Raw genomic sequence first — 20,664 nt, forward strand, 5'->3', positions numbered from 1 at the left:
TCTTCTCATCTTCCTCATCCTCTTGCCCTTCCTTCCTTCCTTATCCCAGCTCTTCCTTCTCCTTGCTTCTCCTTGTGCCATCCAAGCCCACTCAGGGCAAATGAATGACCTGTTCCTCCTTGGCTCCGTAATAGAGATATTTAGCAGGATCAAACAGAGAGCATAGCCTCCCACAGCCACTTAAAAATCACAATGAGTTTCCAAGTAATGGGAAGAGAATTGGTTTCCCATCCCCTCCGCCATGCTAAATGACTCCAGCTTAGGGTCACTAGGTTGCTTCATAGATGTGCCATTGCTTTCCTCGAATGTAAAGAAAGTGTGACATACTTAAAGTCACACAGCGGCTTCCCAAGGCTGAGTGGGGATTGTGGGGTTGTGTGTTCAGATCAATAAATATGGATATTTGATGCTTCAGGCGGGAAGGTAGTCAGTTGCCAGAGTCTGTTAAGAAAGCGTACTGGGCAACTAGGGCTGATGGAGGCCTGGACTCTTGCTGACTTTGGGGAAAAGTCATAATTTGAGTGCAGCATGGAGCAGTGGTTTCAGCGTTGGACTAGGACTCTGGAGAGCAAGGTTTCAATCCCAGCTCAGCCCTGAAAAACCCAGCATCACACTCTCTCAGCCTCAGAGAATGGCAAGGGCAAACTCCCTCTGAACAAGTCTTGCCAAGAAAACCCCAGGATAGGTTTGTCTTAGGGTTGCCATAAGTCAAAAATGAAGGCAAACAGCACACAGACACAGGAGTATATCACATGGAGGTTTTTGGGGGGTTTTGTGGCTCAGATCCAATGTGACTGTGGGTCCAACGATGCGGATTCACGTCATAACGTGAATGTGTTATCAGACACCCTTCCTTTCTATGGGTGCTCCTTCCATGGCGCTTCCACAGTGATTCCAAAATGACTCCTCATTTTGGTGAAATTGGGGGAAAAGCGAATTCACAGAATTTGCTTTCAAGCTCACTCCGAATTGGTCTGGTGTGGAAGATCACTCCGCTGTCGCCCCCCCCCCTTGGCCCCCTGCGTCCTGCTCCTTCATCCTCATCCTCCTCCTTCATGTCATCTTGTCCTCTCTGCCACCCTGCCACCCATCCCATCATCCCCTGACTGCTCCTACATCCCCGTCTCGTCCTCTCTGCCACCCTGCGACCTATTCTATCACCCCCTGCTTGCTCCTTTAGTCCGATCCTGGCTCCAGTGACCCCCCCCCGCGACCTATCCCATCACCCCCCCGACTGCTCCTTGAGCCTGATCCTGGCTCCAGTTACCCGCTGCTCCTTCAGCCCGATGAAGGATGACAGCTAAGGAGGGGACAGGGAAGGAGGACAGCGTCCAGACCCCCACTGAGCATGTGCAAGGGTCCCAATTCGAATCGTTGAATCTGCATGGCATGCACCGGTGTGGTAATACAATTTGCACTCACTCCGCTTTGCTTGACTCTGCACCACGTGACTTGCCTTGGATTCGATTCCCCCTCGATTCGGAAGGGCAACCAGATGTGATAAATATTCACGTTATGATGTGAATTTGCATAGCTGAACCAGGAGCACCCCGGATCTGAGCTGCATAAACCTCCGTGTGATGTACTCCACACACTCCCATAGTCCTAGTCCAACACTCAGACTACTGAACCACACTGATGTAGAGTAACAAGTACTTCACAAAAGTGACATTTCCCAGTTTTGGTCTCTTTCCGGCCCAGTGCGGTTTTGCCTGTATTCGGTCAGACATCTCTTCCACCCCATTTCCACTTCAGTCTCGGAAGGCAACTGATGCGGAGGAACAGAGGAGAGATGAGACACAGCCTGGCATCTCATTGACCTCCAAAGCCTGGTCTCCTACCAGATGAGAGGCCCTGTGTCTCAGCGCCGACCCACTGCCGTTTCCCCGTTTCTGCACTAATAGTTGGGAAGTCCTGCGACTCCCCTGGCACTTACATGACGGACTCTTTTTTTGCTTGACCGCTTCATCCTCCGAGACCTTTCAAAGGCAGATTGAAAGCTACCTTATTTGCCGAGGATTAGAGAGCGTAGCCCAGACCTCTGCGCTTGCGGGGAGACGGAGGCAAGCTTTACATGACAATGGAGAAGTGCAGAACCTACTTTCCCTTGGAGGACATGAGTCAAGAGAAGAGCTCCCAGCCTATCAAAGGGACCTCATCGCTTTGTCAGATGAAGGCCAAGTCAGGGGGCAGCAATAACCATAATTTCCCTTGTTTTAACTCTCTCCGACTTTGCTCTTTCTCTCGTGGACTTGGGGCCATGGCTCCCCTCTTCTGAAGAGTGCTCAGGCCATCCAAAGTCCTTAGATGTTGCAATTTGGTGACCCCCTTGACCTCCTTCTCAACAAAGGAAGACGGCTGAGCTCTCCTGCTGCTCAGATCTGAAGGATATTCTTGTACCGTTTCAGAATCCCCTTCAAATTTCCAACAGAAATGTAAATTCAAGGGCTTCTGTCTGAGTTCCCCGTAACATCCGATTTTGCTTCCACCAACAACAGAAGAAGAGAATGTTCCTTTGGGTTGCAACTCTCTGCATCTCTTTGAATCCATCTTGAGCTTAATGCATGATTTAAATCCCTCTTAATCCGGCACCTCTTCCTATATTTGCCTCTCTAAGAATTGGGGTCTGCTGGGGAGACCCTCTTCAGTCTCCCAAAAGTGAGGGCAAGACCCTATTTGAGGATAAGGGAGCAAGGCTTTCTCAGCCATGGCACCCCAATTGTGGAGCTGGCGACGCTGGGTTTTGGCCAAGATCATTTGTCAAGGAGACAGAGCGTAATTTCACACTCAGAGAGTTACAAGACGGTCGACCGATGCTAGTTCAGACGTTGCACAAATGATGGTGCACAGGGTTACCAGGCGTCCTACTTTCCCAGGAAATTACAGCCTTCACTCCAGGAGGAATTCCAAAATGTCCTCCGTTTTGACCATGATTAAGAAGCACAACATTTATATTTACATGAGTGTTTTTAGCTTTTATTTGGCAATGTCCTCCATTTTGCTGGGCCTTGTCCTTCTTTGTGATTGTGACATCTGGTCACCCTGATTGTGCAACCAAACCTTCTCCCCATTTCTCCATCTCTCCATTTGCAGTGTGCTGCCCATGCACAATACACCATGCGCAGAACACATCTGCATTGGTGATGCACATGTAAAATGGCATTGCATGGGTCACTCGCTCCTGCAACCCTGAATTGAATGTGGATGTTCTGCGTTGGACAAAGATGCCCAGCTACTTGTGGAGGCGAAGTAGACCATCTGTAAGATACCAACATGATCCTGAGAGAGAAATTCTTTAGGCACGAACGGAGGATTCTGTTGCCAAGAAGGATGCTGATGGTGCAGCAAGGCTTTTGTGGGTACGCATGTGCATGAGAGAGATCATGGATCCCATCCTCCAAGAAGGCAATGTCTGTAGGAGGGGACATTACCGAACTGGCAGAGTAGAGTCTGAGGATAACCATTTCCAGGAGATACGCTCTCCCAGCTCTCCTTTCAACATCTGCCTCCTTGCTGTCGGTTCAGTGAGCTCCGTTTCACATCCACAAAGGTCCCCCAACAACAAAACCAGTAATTAAAGTGAGCTGTAAAAAAGCCCTCAACTCTTCTGCATGCTAATTAGAGTTAATTTCTCAAGCGAGGAGAGAACAGATCTGGATTTCAACACCTGGCGTTGGAGAGGCGTAAAGGACCGGAATCGGGAGGGCTGAGAAAGCCATTGCACCAGTCGTTGTTATTGTGGGAGGTTTTGGAGATTTGCTGTGGGGTCTGTGTTGACGCTGTTTGGTCAGCTGCAGACACCTGAGATTAGTTCATTGGCCATGTTCCTGAGATACAGCTCTTCTTTATGGGATGCCACAGCATGATAGTTAGGTAGTGCCATGCTGGGACCTGGGAGGACAACTATGGTCCCATCTCCTTGCAATTTGCAGCATGCCCCAATGGAAACCTCTAGAGCAGTGGTTCCCAGCCTTTGGTCTTAGAGATGTTTTGGACTTCCTCTAACAGCCAAGGGACCGGGACTTTACTATTTGAGGTTTCTACCTCCAACAAAGGTAAAAGATTAAAAGAAATTGGGACTGCATTTGGCTGTTTTACCTGACAGCACCTAAATTTTTTCCCAATGCAAAAGTATGGAGGCTTCTTGAGAAATTCAATGTCCTCTGCCTAACAAAGGATGGAGACATCCTGGATCTCAAATGAAGGACCTTCTTGTATTGCTTATGGGGTTTACATTTCATTTCCAGGACTTTAAAATGCATTGTCTCCCAGTATTCCATCCCATGCTGTCAACCTCAGGGGAAGGCAATGGCCAGCCTCCTCTGAATGAATCTTGCCAAGAAAACCCCATGATAAGTTTGCCTTAGGGTTTCTATAAGTTGGAAACAACTTGAAGGCATGCAATAAGAGTAACAAATGCACATGCTTCCTACAACCTCAAGTCAGAACAACACCAACAACATCTTGACAAAATGCAGGCCTGTGACTCCAAAACCGACCCTTTCCTTTTCTTGTAACACTTTTGCTTGATGGAGAAGCTAGTGGCACATGGGAAGCTTGCAACATGTATTTTGTGCATTTCGGTTGTCCCAGTAAAGATATTGCTCTTTTGTGGATTTTGAATGTTATTACCTCTATATGGCCAACATGGACATGCCCACTTTCTCAGAATACCAATGCCCTGGATTTGGGACAGATGAGGCTTGTTAGCTGTTGCTTTTCTCCCTTTTGCCTGCAAGGATGAATGGTTTATGCCATTTTTCTTCCATTTGCAAGAGATATATAATCCCAGACTGTTGGCTAAATTGGCTGGGGCTTCTGGGATCTGAAATCCAAAACAGATGAAAGACCAAAGCTTGGGAACCATTGCTCAAGAGTGTCTCTTGCTGCTGGAGAAGCCAGTATCTGGATCAGGAATCCTTCCATTTCTGCCCAGGAAGAAGCCTCCATGCCATCTGCAATGAAGAAACAGAACCATGTCTCTGTGTCAGAGCTGCCAACTCTGCCAGGCCTGGCTTGGCGTGAAGGATCCGACCTGCCAGCTTCTTCTTCTTCTTCAGCATCTCCTTTCAACTTTTGATCCTCTCCTAATGAGAGTAAAACATTTATTAGGCGCACTGGGAGGCCAGATGACACACCAAAGAGCACATTAAGGGGATTTTGGCAGGAGGAAACTGAAGCAAGCAAAGCGATGGGTCTTGGCTCTTTGTCTTTTCGATGCACCCAGCCTGACAAACCTCTTAGAGGAAGACTGGAGAAGAGAGGGCTGCCTCCGGCTGAAGACAGATGGACAACAGCTTCCCTCCTGGAAAACAGACATGGTTAAAATGGTGCTGCTCCTTTCATAGCAGCAGGCGACAGAGACATTTCCCAGTCTTGGAAACACACACAACATTGCCATGCAAAATCAGACTTTCTTAAGCCCGTCTCCACTACTCCCTTAAAATGACATGAGACCACTTTGGGTGTTGTGGTTCCAGCCTTTGGCATCCTGGAGTTTGCAACTCGGGGAGGAACTTGGCCTTCTCTGCTGGAGAGCCGTAGTCCAGGCCCAAGTACCCAAGTGCGTAAGCACCCTTCCTTGCTTCTCTGTCTCAAGCGCTTGTTTGCTGTGTCTCTTGTCTACGCTGAAACCACCAAAGTTCGTAATTAAGTGGATCGGATTACAGTCTGTCCGGCTTGTAATGCTCCTCTATCTCACTAATCGAGCATCAGCGTCTCCTCCGTCTCAGAAAGTACAGAAGCTTTCTATTACTTATTTATGGCACGTATAATCCTCTCCATCGCCGGAAAGGCTCTCCGAGTGGCTTACTTATCAATTTGAAAAGAGGGAGACAAGACAGTCCCCCGTCTGCGTCTGGAAACACACGGCCCCACAAAGAGAAAAAAGGGGGCCGAGAGGGAATAGGGACACAAAGATCTCCTTGACGTCTTCTGCCATGCATCTTGTTCCATTGTCTGCATGTCTTTAGATGGAGAGCAACCTATAAGTATTGTATTAAATAAATTAAATCATCCTTCTGGACCTCAGGGTGATCCAGGAAGGTTGGGAAGAAGACCTACTTTGGTAAGGGAAGCAAGGGAGCTGAGTGCGAAAGGTCCCACCTCACTGGCTATGACAGAAGCCTCCTTCCTTGCTTGCTCCATCCACTCCCTTCTCACCAGATACTACATTGCAGGGAAAGCATTGAGCTGAGATGAACGGAGACTTTCTTTCCCCCCTGAAAGAGACCACACAGTTTTCAAAGACATTCATGCAAGGAGGAGAAAGGTGTTTAAATGATTCTTTCTCCCTCCCTTGCGAGAATGAATAACTGAAACCAGAGCATCCCCAGATCCCAGAATGGATGGAGTCAATCCTAGAAAGTAACTTCTTCTCTCTCTCTTTTTAAATATGCTCTTTGTTAAAACACACACAACCAAACAATTCACTTTCACTGTGCCTTTGCAAGCTAGCAATGGATACATAAAGTTATACAATGCAGACAGTGATGCAGAAATATCAGCTAATGCTTTATCATATGGGCAAAGAGATCTTGTTGGACCTTTTGAGATGAACTGTGCAAAAGACACTGTAGCAGAAGCTTTTGCAGATTTGGCCTGCTTGATAGAAATTCTGTTTTCTGGACAAAGCAACACACAACTTTGTCTCGAATTCAGCTTCATCTGCAAAGATTCTGGCCTTTCTAGGCGTCTTCTCATTGTGGTTTCTTCACACTTTTTTTGGAGTGCTTTCCTTGTGGTCTCCAATGTTCTTCCCTTCCTGAGACGTTGCATTGATGAATTGATATCAAATGCCTCCTGGCCTCCAAGAACATTTGAGAAAGGCTCCAAAATGCCTTCGCAGTTGCGCAGCTGGGAGTTGCGAGAGCGCTACAAAATGGGTGGGTGGTGCTTTGGAAGAATGAGAAGTCCCAGAGTGGGTTTCACAAAGGAATCCTTCCCCGATTTAACGCCTTTCCAAAAGTCAGACCAGTAATTAGATTCCAGCATGAAGGGGCTCCGAGGAGCCTCCGTCCATCCGGGGAATCATCCCATTCAGCTCCCTTCGGCGTAGAGTTCATCAGGGCCTGATAAGAGCCAGGCAAGGAAAGTACCAGCCAACCCAATAGATAAGGGATCCCCATCCATTTCTTTCAAAGGCCATGGCTTTGCTTTTGGGATTGGAGGGGTAATTAGCAAGCGAGGCCCATTTGCAATCCTGCATCACAAAGAGAAATCCCCCAGCATTTCAATTCATTACCAGTCTGTGAACGTCTTCCTTGGAAGCAGGGCATCAGCTCCAAAACAATGCTTTGGAAATGGTGGTTGTTGCTTTTCCTCGGTGAGCAGGGCTATCAGTACGGGGCTGTGAGGGGTACACTCAAAAGAGGGTGACCCTTTAAAATGCTGGGGTGAGTGAAGATTTCCCCACTGGAAGTTGAGACTTGTCATTTGGCGATGCTACGAAATCCTCCCAAATCTACTCCGACGCGGAGATTTCCACCTGTGCTTCTGGAGGAAAATAATAATTTATTTCTATCCGGCTAGCTTGAGCCGGGAGGGCTTTGCGTTATATTTGGCGATGCCGCAGCGGTGGTTTACAAATCACAAAACCCATTAATTTAATCCTAAAACAAATTTACAAGTTCTCAGGTGGCTTTGGGGGAAAGATGAGAGAGAGAGAGAGAGAGAGATGGAGAGAGCAGAAATAAACAGGCGTTTGGCAAATTCTAAGCAATGCTCCCAATTGGAGAGGCTTTCCGAGTGATGTTTTCCCCAGCTTTGCAAGGAGGACTTTCAAATGAAGAGATGGTTACCTCCTTGACTGCCGGGTGGCCTCTTATTACGCCAGCGATTCGGGATGCTCACTTTTACATTTGAGCCAAGTGCTTTCGTGGTTCAGGGCCTTAACCTGATGGGTTTGCCGTGGGTGCAATTGATGGGTTCTGGAGTTATAGTCAACAAAATGGCCAGACCTTAAGAGGTATTCAATGGCATTCATTTCTGTGCTGTAAGCTCTGTTAGCTGGTTTTGCTTTTGCGTGGCACTTCAAGGATGGAAACGGATTGGAAACTGGGAATCGACAGAAGGAGGTAGAAGATCCTCTTAGCAACTTGCTTGTACTGTTCTTGTAAGTAGTAGGATTGGAGATGGGTTTAAGTGTGTGGCAAGGAATGGATACCCCAAATCAGGCCTGCGTATTGTGCGGTTGGTGGGTTTGGACCTGTGTAAGAATAAAGTCATACAACTGAACTGAATTGCTGAAAGATGAATCGACCCATAAGTAAGTCCAGTTTATGCCGTGAGTCTAGTCTAACAATAGCGTTTAGGTCAAAACCTTGTGACCTGATATAAAGGATGGGAAGACGGGTTGTAGTCAACAAAATTCTATGATTCTATGAGCCACATCGTAATGTTAGTCCCAACCAGAGTAAACCCCTTGAATCATTGGGATTTCCCTACTCACCCTTCCACAATTGATTCAGTGGGTCTACTTGCATTGGGACTAAATAGTAGACTATTGGAATCAAGCTTTTTGCATCCTTTGGGGGAGAGATGACCTACCATCAACTCCTATTTCCACACCAGAGATTAAAATGGTAGAATATGCAGAGCGGTACTAACATAAAAGGCAATAATAATGAATTATTATAGATGGACACTGCTTTGTTGACCCTCTGGGCTGACCCCCAGGCCATCGGCCGTATCAATAGAGGCTCTCTGACCCGCCTGTAACATCAGCAGAGGCACATGGGGACCAAAGGACCTCTTGTCCCTCAACGTCCAACGCATCGGAGCAGGAGCCGAAGCAGCCCCTGGTCCTCAGGCCAAGAGCGTGAGCATCCTGCTTTGTGGCATTGAGCCGGGATTGATCGGCTGTCTATGGCTGTATTGATGACAACAGGATCAATGCTAATAGCTTCATCTGTGGCCTGCGTTGTAAAAAGGGCCTGGAAGGTCAGTCTGCCCTTGGGGTCCTCAGCCCTTCCTGCCAGGTCACCCCACACTTTTCTGGGATTACTCCTGGATGTTATTAACCAGGTGGACTCCAACTCTGACCAGGGAGTGAAGAGATATCCCTGAAATCCTTCCACCTAAAATTACCTCCAACCCGCTCTTGCATCTGGTAGAAACCAGTGGCTCCGAGGCCAATGAGTTGGAGAATCTGCTCTGGGTTTTAACATGAATATGACTATTATTATGTTAAAGGAGCTGTCTGTAGTGGTGGACTCTCGGTCGATGGCTAGCGTGCAACTTGGCTTCCTTGAACTGAAGTTGAAACTAAACCCCAAGGTGAAATTTCCACCTCGCCGGGATCAGAATCACCAGCATCCACTCCTTATATCTCAAGCAGGAACCATGGGATGAGGATGGTGTTCATCTTCAAGTGGACTCTCTGCTAGAGTTTTCTTGGCAAGATTAATTCAGAGGAGGCTGCCACTATTTCTGTGGTTGCCCAGTGGGTTTCCATAGCTGAACAGGGACTCGAACCCTGGTCCCCTAGACCCTTATTTCAACGCTGAAACCATTGTGTCCTGAAACCAAGTGGTCAGCCATACCTTTGGGAAATTGCCTTTTTGGACTTGGAGCATTCCCATTCCAGCTGGATCCTGGGCGTTGTAATCTGCACTGCAGAAATAATGCAGTTTGGCGTTGCTTAAACTGTCATACAGCAATGCAGTGGAATTCTGGGATTTGTAGTTTGTTGTGACGCCAGAGCTCTCTGACAGAGAAGGCTGGAAACCTCACAAAACTACAAAGCTCAAAATTCCACAGCATTGAGCTTCCTTCTTTCTTCATGTTCAGATCCAAATTTCTCCATATTTGGTATAGAAAGCATTTGAGGGTTTTCGGAATCCACTTGAAGGCACTTTATGGCAACGAGAGCAACAACAACAACAACAACAACAAGGCATTCTGCCCACTTCAGATGCAAGGCGTTTAGGCAGCTGCCAGTGATGCCAGGGGCATGGCGGTGTCACTGTGGGTTTTATTTTGAACTTCAGTGGGGCAATTCAGAAAAAAAGAGACTCCATCTCAACATTAGGAAGAACGTCCTGACAGTAAGGGCTGTTCAAGAGTGGAAGATGCTCCCTTGGTGTTTGGTGAAGCCTCCTTCTTTGGAGAACGTTTAACAGATGATGGATGGCCATTTTTCGGGGATGCTTTGATTGAGAGTTCCTGCATGGCAGAATCAGGTTGGACTGGATGGCCCCTTGGGGTCTCTTCCAACTCTATGATCCTATGATCCAAGCTACAACTTAGCCATTCAATGATGGTTCGTCACCATGATCGTTCATACGGAGAAATTCTCAAAGCAAGGTGAGGACCATGGAGAATTGCCAATGCCACATTTTTGGATTTGCCGCTCAGCTGATACCTGCTCCCCCTTGACACCTAGTCGGTAGGTCTCCCCTCCTTTTTGGGCCTTCTCCTGGGCCAGATCCCATCTCCCAGGGAGAGGCGCAGGCAGCAAGGACCCTCCTTTGCAACCTCTTTGGTGCCACTGGGTGTCACTAGCATCCCAACTGAAGACCCAGTGGCTCTCCTTGGCTGTTTCGCTGCTGAGAGTAACCAGGTGGGAGCCCTCTTAGCTCCCAGCAGGGCTTTTGCAGAGGCTGCCTCGCTCTCAGCACGAATTGTAGTCAACACTTCCAAGAAAACATGCTCAGCACAACTGCGTCGAACCGCTTGGGGGGAAACGAAAAGCTCGAAAGGCTATTCATTCCAGAGCAGGGAAAGAAAAGAACAGACTGGTGGACTTCAGGATGGAGCATGAAGGCTCTTGGCAGAAGCTGGTGTTTTCAACATTGGAGACGTTGGTGCCAAATCCATTTCTGGCTTGAAAGGGTTGAATATAGTTTGGAGACAGGGTTCAGGACTGTGGGCATCCCCTTTAATGCTGAGGGCTAAAACCTGTCCCACTGACATCGGAACCACTGTCCATTGCTGCTCCAATGGTCTTGGCCATACAGTCCTGGCTGTTGTGAAGCCTCTTGACTTGGTTAACTTTGTGTGGCAGAAAGTGTCCTGAATGGTTAACATCTTTGGATGTCGCTGGGTTTGATTTTGCACTTGGCCATGGAGACCCACTGGGTGACCTAGAGTTCAAATATTTTAACAGGGCTCTCATATCACCTCTCGACCGTCTCTTCTCCAGGGTAAACATACCCAGATCCCTCAGTTCCTTCCCTTAATGCTTGGTAGTTTCCACCTCTTTGGCTGCAGCTTTGACCAGGAACGACTGGAACTATCAAGTAAGCGCAAGTGGATTTTCTCTTCCCTTGAGGTGTGTTTGGGGTCCTTTTTGCAGAGCAATCCAGGAGCAGCAGAAGGTGGGACCGAAACTGAAAAACAGAGAGCAAACCCAGAGAGGGCTGTGTTGCGTAAACCTCGCCTCATTGAATTTCTCCTGCCCTGCTGTTAACCTGGCTGACTCCAGCCTTCAGAGCTGATTTGTGCCCAGGCCTCACGCACCGCCCTAGGGCCAAGGTGCAAGGCCTTTGCCCGACGCGCCACGGCAAAACAAAGGGGGATCCAGGCCCACACCTCCTCCGCCGCCCAGCCCTGGAGCACGAAAGGGAAGAGAGTTAACCTGGCAACCTTTCATCAAAAGCTTGTGTTCCCTAAATAGGATTGATGTAGCTTGTCTCCCAGACCGCTCCATGCCACCGCGGGCAATTACATCGAGAAGAGAAAGATAGAAAGCAAGAGGGAACGCGCGCACCGCGGCCTGTCGCTTGGCAATGGTCGCGGAAATTGCAGGACGGATGCGTAAAGCAGGGCGGTTATCTATTGCCAGGTGTCCATTGCTCTTCGGCTGGTGCCAAAGCAGGAGCAGATTTGCAAAAAGCTCTCCTCACCCATCAAATAAATAGATATCTATTTAGGAGGAGCCGGTTCATTTCCACAGCATTTTTTGGAGCATTTTCTTGCGTGACGAACGCAATGATTGAGAAGGAACCCCAAAGACCATCTAGTTCAACCCCTTTCCAGGACAGAAATCTGCAATTGAGAGTTAAGCGTCCAACTTGGGTTGAAAGGTATCCAAGTACCTGTTGAACGTGAAGTTGAAGGCTTCCAAAAACCCAGAGAAAACTATCCGTTGACTATCTTTGTTGCCAGGGAGTCCTTCCTAAGGTTGGAAAATCCTGTGTCTTGAACCCCTTGGCTTGTCTCCTGTCCTTTGGGTTAGTAGAGACCAAGATGACGTTGTCGTTGTGTGCCTTCAAGTCAACTCTCATTTATGGATCGAGTTGTTTGGGGGAAATAATAAATCATAAATCAACTCTGCTTCTATTAATAGCCAAAGCGAATCATCTCTGCTTGTTCTTAAAAGGAAGAGGAGCCGTAATGTTAACTATAAACATTTATAACAGACTCAACCTCCCTCTTGCAACCTGCTCTTCCTTTCTTGTCAAACTCTCTCCTTAAAACACTTGGAAGGTGTTTGATCCTGCCTTTGATCTGGCTTGACAGCGTTATTTCTGGTGCCTTCTCTTTCTTTTTCTGGGCGATCCTAGCCAGTCAGGGATCCCTCTTTGTTTGTCCAGCGATGTTACTGGCAGCCAAGGGAATGGACCGGTGCTTAGTTTGCTCCTCCAAAGGAGTCATTGCATTGTCCCTCTTAACTTCACTTTTCCCAGGACCTGAGAAGAGGTTGAGCTGAAGCATGCATGGATGTGTGATGATGAACATGCATAGGACATTTCTTCACCAATTTTCGGGAATGAGGAACCTTAATATGTCCTTTAGCCCCGCCACCAGGACATGCTCCCTTTCCAAGAGCTCTGGACCTCCCTCCCTATGGATACTAAAATGACTGCCTTCACACTACCCTCCAATTTTATTCCAAAGGCATTTGAGAAATGAAGGGGTGCTGGGCTGTTTTCATTGTACTGGGCTTTTATTTATTTAAAGGCACATACTGAGGAGGAATAGGAACCACAGCCAAGAAGGAGGGCCAAAAGGAGGCGACCAAAGACAGAGGAAAGATGCTCAGCCAGGGCAAGCAGCAACAACCCTGCTCTGATGGGGAGCAGCTGGGGCCCTTCAAGAGCTGAGTTTGCCAAGGCAAGGGCTGGAAGCAACATTCCTGGCCCAGCCAACCCCAGGTTATAGTCTGAGGACCAGCTTAGGGAGCTGGGGGTGTTTAGCCTGGAGAAGGAAAGGTTAAGGGGTGACATGAGAGCCCTGTTTAAGTATTTGAAGGGGTGTCATATTGACGATGGAGCAAGCTTGTTTTCTGCTGCTCCAGAGAATAGGACCCAATGGAGCAATGGATGCAAAAGACAGGAAAAGAGATTCCACCTCAGCATTAGGAAGACTGTCCTGGTGGCCATAGCTGTGCAGTGGGGTCTCCTTCTTTAGAAGTTTTAAAACAGTGTGTGGATGGGCATTTGTCAGATTATGTCTTCCTTCAGGTCAGACGGTGGTCGGATGGCCCTTGGGATCTCTTCCAGTTCTTGGCTTCGAGGCTTCTAACTTAACAGCAGCCTTTTTCCTGCATGCAGATGTTAAGCAACTGCCTAGTTCTAATCCCTGCATATAAGTTCACTTATGAAGACATTAGGTCCTCCAACACAATTCTGGATGATGATGATGATGATGATGATGATGATGATGATGATGATGATGCAGATCAAGGGATATTAACAAGGAGATCTCACGGGAGGAACGCAACATGTCTCATTCCCTAGGACTCAGATGAGCTAGGATGGGCTTTGATCGCCGCTTTCCCCTCCTCCCTTGGGACTGCCACAGCAAACAAGGGCTTCATGGAGCAGATCTCAGAATGATTTACCGTGACCAAGCCCTGATTTGTCGCCGCTTGGAACATTTAAGATGGATGAGGCCTGCTGCCTCGCAAAGGAACTGAATGAGGGAAGTGTTTCCTATGTAGCCGAAGGGTCTGTTCAGGACTGTGAGCTCCTGACTGATGGCCTAAGCCACCCAAGAGGGACAACTCTGCTTGGTTCCAGCGCTGTTGTCTTTATGTGTTCATCTCTGTCTAGGCCCAGGGTCACCCAGTGGGGTCTCCTAGCCGAGCAAGGATTCAAATCCTGGTTTTCTGGGGTCCGACATTCAAACTATGACTCCTATCCTGGTACGGAAAGAAAGGCTTTGACAGTGTATTCCTGCATGGCCAAATGAGGTTGGACTGGATGGCTCTTGAGTGGATCACCATCTGGCCCAGATCTGACCAACAACCTGTGCTGTGTTTCCCTTTGCATCCAGCCGTTCATACCGGATCCTAGATTTTGCGCTGGAGGCTTTGCTTGTGAAGACTGTGCTAATTACCGAAGTCTAACAAGATACATTGCCCCCCTCCAAAAAGGCAAACATGTCTTCTGTTGTATGAGCACACCTTGGTTGTGGTTGTTAAGGTTTACATAGCTTAAGTCAACAGCCTTCGAAGAGCGGCCGAGGGGAAGAAAACAGGCAAGCTGTCTGCAGAGGCCTTAATCCAGAAATAATTCTCTCTCTGTTGGACTTGTGGGGATGTTGGAGAAGAGTGCATTAATGCTCTTGTTTCAACATGATTATGGTCACCTCTGGAACCAAAGAAAGGGACAAGGATGGTTTTGAGTGAAGAATGTTTTCCACCTCTTTGGTTTCAAGGGTTACTCTGGGCGGAAGGATTCAGGCAAAAGAAAGAGATGATAGGAAGAAAGGAAGTGGGGGGGGGAAGAGATAGAAAGAGAGAGGAATGATAAATTGCAGACATTGCAGAGAATGGTGGACTAGATATACCTTAAGCCTGATCCGTCTTGGCTCTCCTTGGCTATACAGCCCTACATCACGACTTGCTGTTGTGTGTGACGTGGATTACGTGCATTTTGTTGTCCCCATAAAGCTATCCCTGTTGCTTTGAACCTGAACGTCCCAAACCACAAAACAGGGATACCTTTATAGGACCAAGCAAAATGCACAAAATACACAAAGCAAGCTTTCAATCTGGCTTCTTTATCAGGCAAAGATGTTAAAAATCATACAGAAAATGTAAGTCGATGTTAGCCGCAAGCCTGCCTTTGGTCAAGATTTGGCTCTTCTCAGTTCAGGTGGTTTTGGAGGGACATTCAAGCAGCCATGTGGGGACTTCAGCAAATAACAACAACAACAACAACAACAACAACAACAACAATAATATTTTTTGTGTTTTTTTCAGGCTATGGGGCCGTGTTTTAGAAGAGTTTATTGCTGACGTTTCGCCAGCATCTGTGGCTGGCATCTTCAGAAAATGCTGGCATGGAAGAGAGTGGGGTATGTCCATACATATACATATACATATACATATACATATACATATACATATACATATACATACTGGGTGACCCTTGGTTGAGAGGAAGCAATTTCCATGTCAATCTCTGTGTTGTTCTGTTGTTGAATGCAAGGCCTCAGGAGGTCTATGCAGTTAGTGATCCATCCTCGGCTGACCCTGGCTGGTTTCCCCTTGCATTTGCTTGACGATGGTATTTTTCAGGACTGGGAGCCAAACTTGGTTGACTTTCAGGGTTCCTTCTTTCCTGTCAAAATTGTCTAGGTGTCTATGGATTTCCATGGGTTTCAATTTCAAATGATGATCATGATTATAATGGTGATGTTCCATTAGCAAATGTGGGGGAAATGGGGACATGTTTAGAAACAGAGAGATCCCACCCCCCACCATGAACCTTGTAGGAAAGGCGTTTTGGGGAGGGGGACTGGGTGGCTTTGGGCATTCGCTGGCCCTTCAAATATTGACTGGAAATGAGTTGGTTGTGGGTGGGTGACTGAACAGAAGGCAGCTCTCTTCTCTCAGAGTTATATTTTCATGTAAATTGTCAAAGCATTTAAATGGATTCCATTAAGAAAGGTCACGAAGTCCACTTGGAGGGCTCCATTATCCTTGTTTGCACCAAAGCATAATATTGTCAGCAAAAAGAAATGTTTAAAAAGAGAGAGAGAGAGGAAGAACCGCAGTAATTGCTTTTCATCTTTCCGCCTGCCTCTCCCTCCCTCTTTCTTTTCTCTCCTTCCTTCGCTTGCTCTCCTCCAGAACCTGCAGTTGGCGTTCACCCAACCTGCGTCTTGCAATGCTGGGCACTGGCGCTACTGATGTTGTATATATCGAGGCACTTCACGCAGGTCTTTGGGGGCCACAGATAAATATGGAGACAGCAAGTGGAGTTAATTAGTTAATGCGTAACATGCCAAGGTTTCTGGGGGGCTTGGTTGTTTTCACAAACAGTGGCGCGGAGCTGGCTCTTGCTCATGCGTCGTAAGGGGATGCAGATAGGCCGCGCCAGTTCTGTGCAAGGTATCTCTGTGTATGGGACTCCATTTGCTTATTTATTCGGTTCAGTTCAAGATGGAATTAAAGCGATATAGAGTTGAAATGCTGGTTGGCTTAGATCGCCATAAGAGCAGTTACATGTGAAGGAAATAGAAAACAGCAGTTTTGCAGTATCCAAGGGCTGCTGTGATATTACTAGTTATGGCCAGCCATTGCACAATGGTGGATTGACATGGCCCAATGCACACTGGATGTCAGTCTGAATTAGTGTGCTCCCAAATGTAAATCCAGATACCAGCCAGGGAGAGGTGGAGCACAAGAGCAGCAACCCATGAGCATCAGGCATGCCCAATGCACATCAGAAGAGCCCAAAGTGCATTAGAAGAGCCCAGTGCATTTCAGCAGTGTCCAATGGGTATTGGAGCACATTTGCCAGTGCCCAGATGGGCATCTTCACAAGGTTTCATTGCGCCTCTTGAAGATGGAGCAAGGATGCTTTCAGTTGCCTTGAAGAATACAACATGAACTAAAGCATTCAAATTGCAAGAAAGAAGATGCCACATAAACATTAGGAAGAACTTCCAGAGAGTAAGATCTGTTTGACACTGGAATGGACTTCCTCAAAGGGTGGCGGAGTCTCTTTCTTAGGAGGTCTTTCAACACAAGTTGGATTACTATTTCTTGAGAGTATTTTGAAGGTGTACCTTCATGGCAAGGGTTGGACTTGTGGTCCCTTCCAGCCCTATGGATTCTATGGTTTACTTTTGACCCAAGCGTGGCCATTTTGAAACACCAGAGGGGCCAGACTATGAAAGACTTTTGGCACCACTGATTTTATTGTGAATTAGGAATTGCCCCCGCTTTCAGGGCTTAGCTCCCCTTTCCCTGGAGGTCATCTTGGGCATGTCCTGGTCCTTCTCCTCCACAGCCCCTCTTTCCATTTTCTCCCAGCATCTCAGCATCCTCAGGTTTCTCCAGCTCCTCCTTGGCAGCCTTGGCAGCTGCCGCGTTTCTTTGGGACGCTGCTGATGGCACAGGGCCTGCTTCTCCGCACAGCTGCCGGAAGACAGGCAGCCGGTCCCGGGAGAAGAGAGGACGTCTCCAGGCGCTTTGGTTTGCCTTCTGCTGGCCCTTGGACAGAGTGACAAAGATGGGGAGGCGCTCCAAGTCCGGGGCCCAGTAGGAACTGGCCAAGCTGGGGTCAGGGATGACCAGAGGATAGTAATAGCCCTTGGAGGACTCCAGGTAGCCAACCTGAGGCTCAAAGCTGGGAGAGCTGGGTGAGGATGGAACAATGTTCTGACTCCCGTCCAAAAAGACGTACTTGATCACCCGGGTGGTGTGGAAGAGAGTATACTCGGACTTGTACCCCGGTGGGCAATAGAAGGCATCCTGCCTCTGTCTCTGGCAGAAGGGCACCGGCACCGTGGTGCTCTTCCCCTGCAAAGAAACCACACAGTTTAGGAACGGAGACCAGGATTTGGCACAGAGAAGGGGGAGTGTGGCTTATGGAGAGAGGTCACAGTCATGTAAGACCACCTCATTTGGTGATTCCAAGGCAAGGGCAGTGGGAAATGGGCTCCCAAGGTTTTAGCTGGTGCAGAAGCAAGCAAAGAAAATCAAAATACACAACTCTGACCAGCTGTAAGGGGCACAAGGGCCATCTAATCCAGCCCCCTGCCATGCTCAAGCGCTCCTGAAAGAAACCCACCCAACCTCCGTTTAAACGCTTCCAAAGTTGGCGTGTCCACTCCCCTTTGAGGAAGTCTGTGCAAACAAGTTAGAAACACACAGAGAGAAAAATCACTTGCCTGGTCCATACCCAGCCTTCCTATCTTTTCTCAAACTGCAAAGTGAATGCAAAAAATATATTCAGCAAGGTCACTAATGCAAGCGAACGCTTCCATGCCCCTGGTCCACCGTTAAGAAGAGCTACGCGTGCCAAGGATAAGAAGGTGTCCCTTTTCTCTTAGAACAAGGCAGCAGGGTTTTGGAGTGTGTATTTCAGGAGGGGACAAAAGGGATCAACTTCCTATTATTCTCAGTATGGATTTGCATCCGTCATTTCAGGCTTTAAGGTTTGCATCCAAGGTTGCAATACTACTGACGTATTTCTGAAACCAAGTCCTGCACCTCATAGAGCTTTTGAGATGATAGATGAAGTTTCAGTTTATCTATAGCCAGTTGTGTTGCAGGGTGCTATTTTCTCCTTGGGTTTAAATGGAGATTATGTTTGAAATATACAGTATTCACTATAAATGGCCCCATAGAACCCAGAATGAGGTTCACACAGAGACCCAGGAGGGGCCTACGGTCACAAAATGGAGGTCTTCACCATTTAGAGAAGGCATACATGGGGAAATGACAGTGTGTGGGCTTGCTGTGCAGAGATGGTGGCCTGGAGGGGTGACTGGTGGAGAGGATTGCCCCTGTCCCTGGTCTCCAGGTGGAAGAAGGATGACCACCATTGGGCCATGCTGGCTAAGAGATTTTGGAAGTTGTAGTTCCCTCCCACCCAACAAGGAGAATGTTTCCAAACTCTGCCCCCATTTTCTTTGTCGACAACATGACAGCCCTTCTGGTATTGGAAGATAGCTGTCTCATTGCCTCTTAGTCACACTTCTCTGGGCTAAAAATACTCCTCTCTCCTTCCTTCCTTCCTTCCTTCCTTCCTTCCTTCCTTCCTTCCTTCCTTCCTTCCCTTTCAGACATGCAAGGGCTGCTTCTATCCTCTCTGCCTCCATAGGCCTGGTCCACCATTAGGCATTGAGTATATTTTTCAGAACAGTCGCACATAATAATCCAGGATGAAGCATGGCTCCTTATCTTAAAGAACCATTCGCCCATAGGGAAGATTAAAAAAGGAGGCATTTAAAGGGCCGTGAAGCGCCGTGCCCTCTGTCCAGTTCCTTTCTGCGTGGTAATGGACATTTTCCATCCTGGGCTCATTTTATCTCTGCAAGGGATCGCCAGCGCTCTGGCTTTTGCTACCCCACAGAATCGCTGGTGTCAGTTTCAGCTGCCAAGGAAACATAGGATGTGCTTCCCTTGTAGCCTTTCCCTGGCTTGTTTCAGGATATGGCAATATACAGCCATAAGCATCACCTTCCAGAGGGGGAGTTAGTGTCTCCTAAGTGGTGAATCCGCTCCTGCTTTTAGTCTAAACTTTAGAGACATTGTCTAAGAGCTATTCTGGGGATAAGGTCAGCTCCTTCAATACCTCCAAAATGCAAGACCTGAGCAGAATGGCTGAGTATATGGGGGTCTTGGAGGGGTCTCATCCACAGGGTTGCTATGAGTTGAGATGAGCCAAGAAATAATAAGAAGATTAGGAATGGGAAGGGCAGCCTTCAAAAAACTAAAGTGTCAAGATACACAACTGAGTACTAAAGTTAGAATCGTCCGGTCCATCTTATATCCCATCGCCATCTCCTTTGTTAGAGCTGCTGCTGTGGATTTACTAACAGTTGAGTCAACACTTAATGAGATGGGTTTGCTCAAGTTAGGAGTAACCAACAGGATCCTAACAAGTGAAACCACTTCTCCTGCTAATCTCATTGGATAGGATTCAAGACACTGTGCGTGTGTGTGTGTGTGTGTGTGTGTGTGTGTGTGTAAATAAATGTTTGCAAATAAGTCTCAAAAAGTAATTTTTTTTCATGCCCAAAAGTGTTGCAGTGTGTTAAGACACACTGAGGGCCCCTTCCTTATGGAGGACAAGGGACTCTGTGAATCTACTTTACACCTCCAGGCCAAAGAGCGGATGAGACGCATCTTTCTTAGAAAGCTGAGAAGAGGGTGGGGAGGTCAGCCTACACATTTCGGAGAGTGCTTTGCACCCGTTTCTTTCCCTTCCAAGGGGTTATGGCCCTTTCCAAAGAGTTTAGAAAGCCGCTATGAAGAGAGGAGCTTGGCAGTCACCCATCGCATAGAGCAGCGTATCCATACTGGGTTCATATTCCCAGGCCCAACATGGTCACGGTTGTAGCATTATTCCCACAATTGTAACTGCCTTCCCCAAACCTTGGCCACCAAACTATGGTTTGGTGGGCTTGGCTTTGCAAGGTGCTGCTGAAGCTTTTTAGCATGGATCTGGCATGGATTCACTGCCACCACAAACACAGGAGGCCAGAGGTGCCATTAGTCAAGGATGATAGGAATCGAACAACTTTTGGAAGGCCTGTTTGTGCCTCCTCCTCCTCCTCCCATAGTTGTCTCTCTTTCTGTGTCACTGCTTCCCTCACTCTCCTACGCTGAAAAGCTAGAAACACTCTGTCCTTCTCATAAAGGGATCCCTGCGTTGTCTTGCTCCTCTCTCAGCTGCCCTTTTCTGTACGTTGGCCAACTCTCTGACATCCTTTTGGAGACAGAATGACCACAGCTGGCACACAGTGTCCCCAAAT

At 47.8% G+C, this 20,664-nt stretch overlaps 1 protein-coding gene across 2 annotated transcripts in view; it reads left to right on the top strand.

Annotated features, from left to right (window-relative positions):
- Positions 1–20,664, top strand: part of LOC149287031 (uncharacterized) — a 149,283-nt gene that overhangs the window by 76,616 nt on the left and 52,003 nt on the right. For both annotated transcript variants that reach the window (XR_016277532.1, XM_089493473.1), the window contains exon 5: positions 15,152–15,246. The gene's annotated coding sequence lies outside the window, so the exon portion shown is untranslated. The remainder of the gene's footprint in view (positions 1–15,151; positions 15,247–20,664) is intronic.

Source organism: Sceloporus occidentalis, unplaced genomic scaffold (assembly GCF_023333645.1).
Source record: "Sceloporus occidentalis isolate IW3139 unplaced genomic scaffold, rSceOcc1.0.p SCAF_64, whole genome shotgun sequence".
Classification (NCBI taxonomy): domain Eukaryota; kingdom Metazoa; phylum Chordata; class Lepidosauria; order Squamata; family Phrynosomatidae; genus Sceloporus; species Sceloporus occidentalis.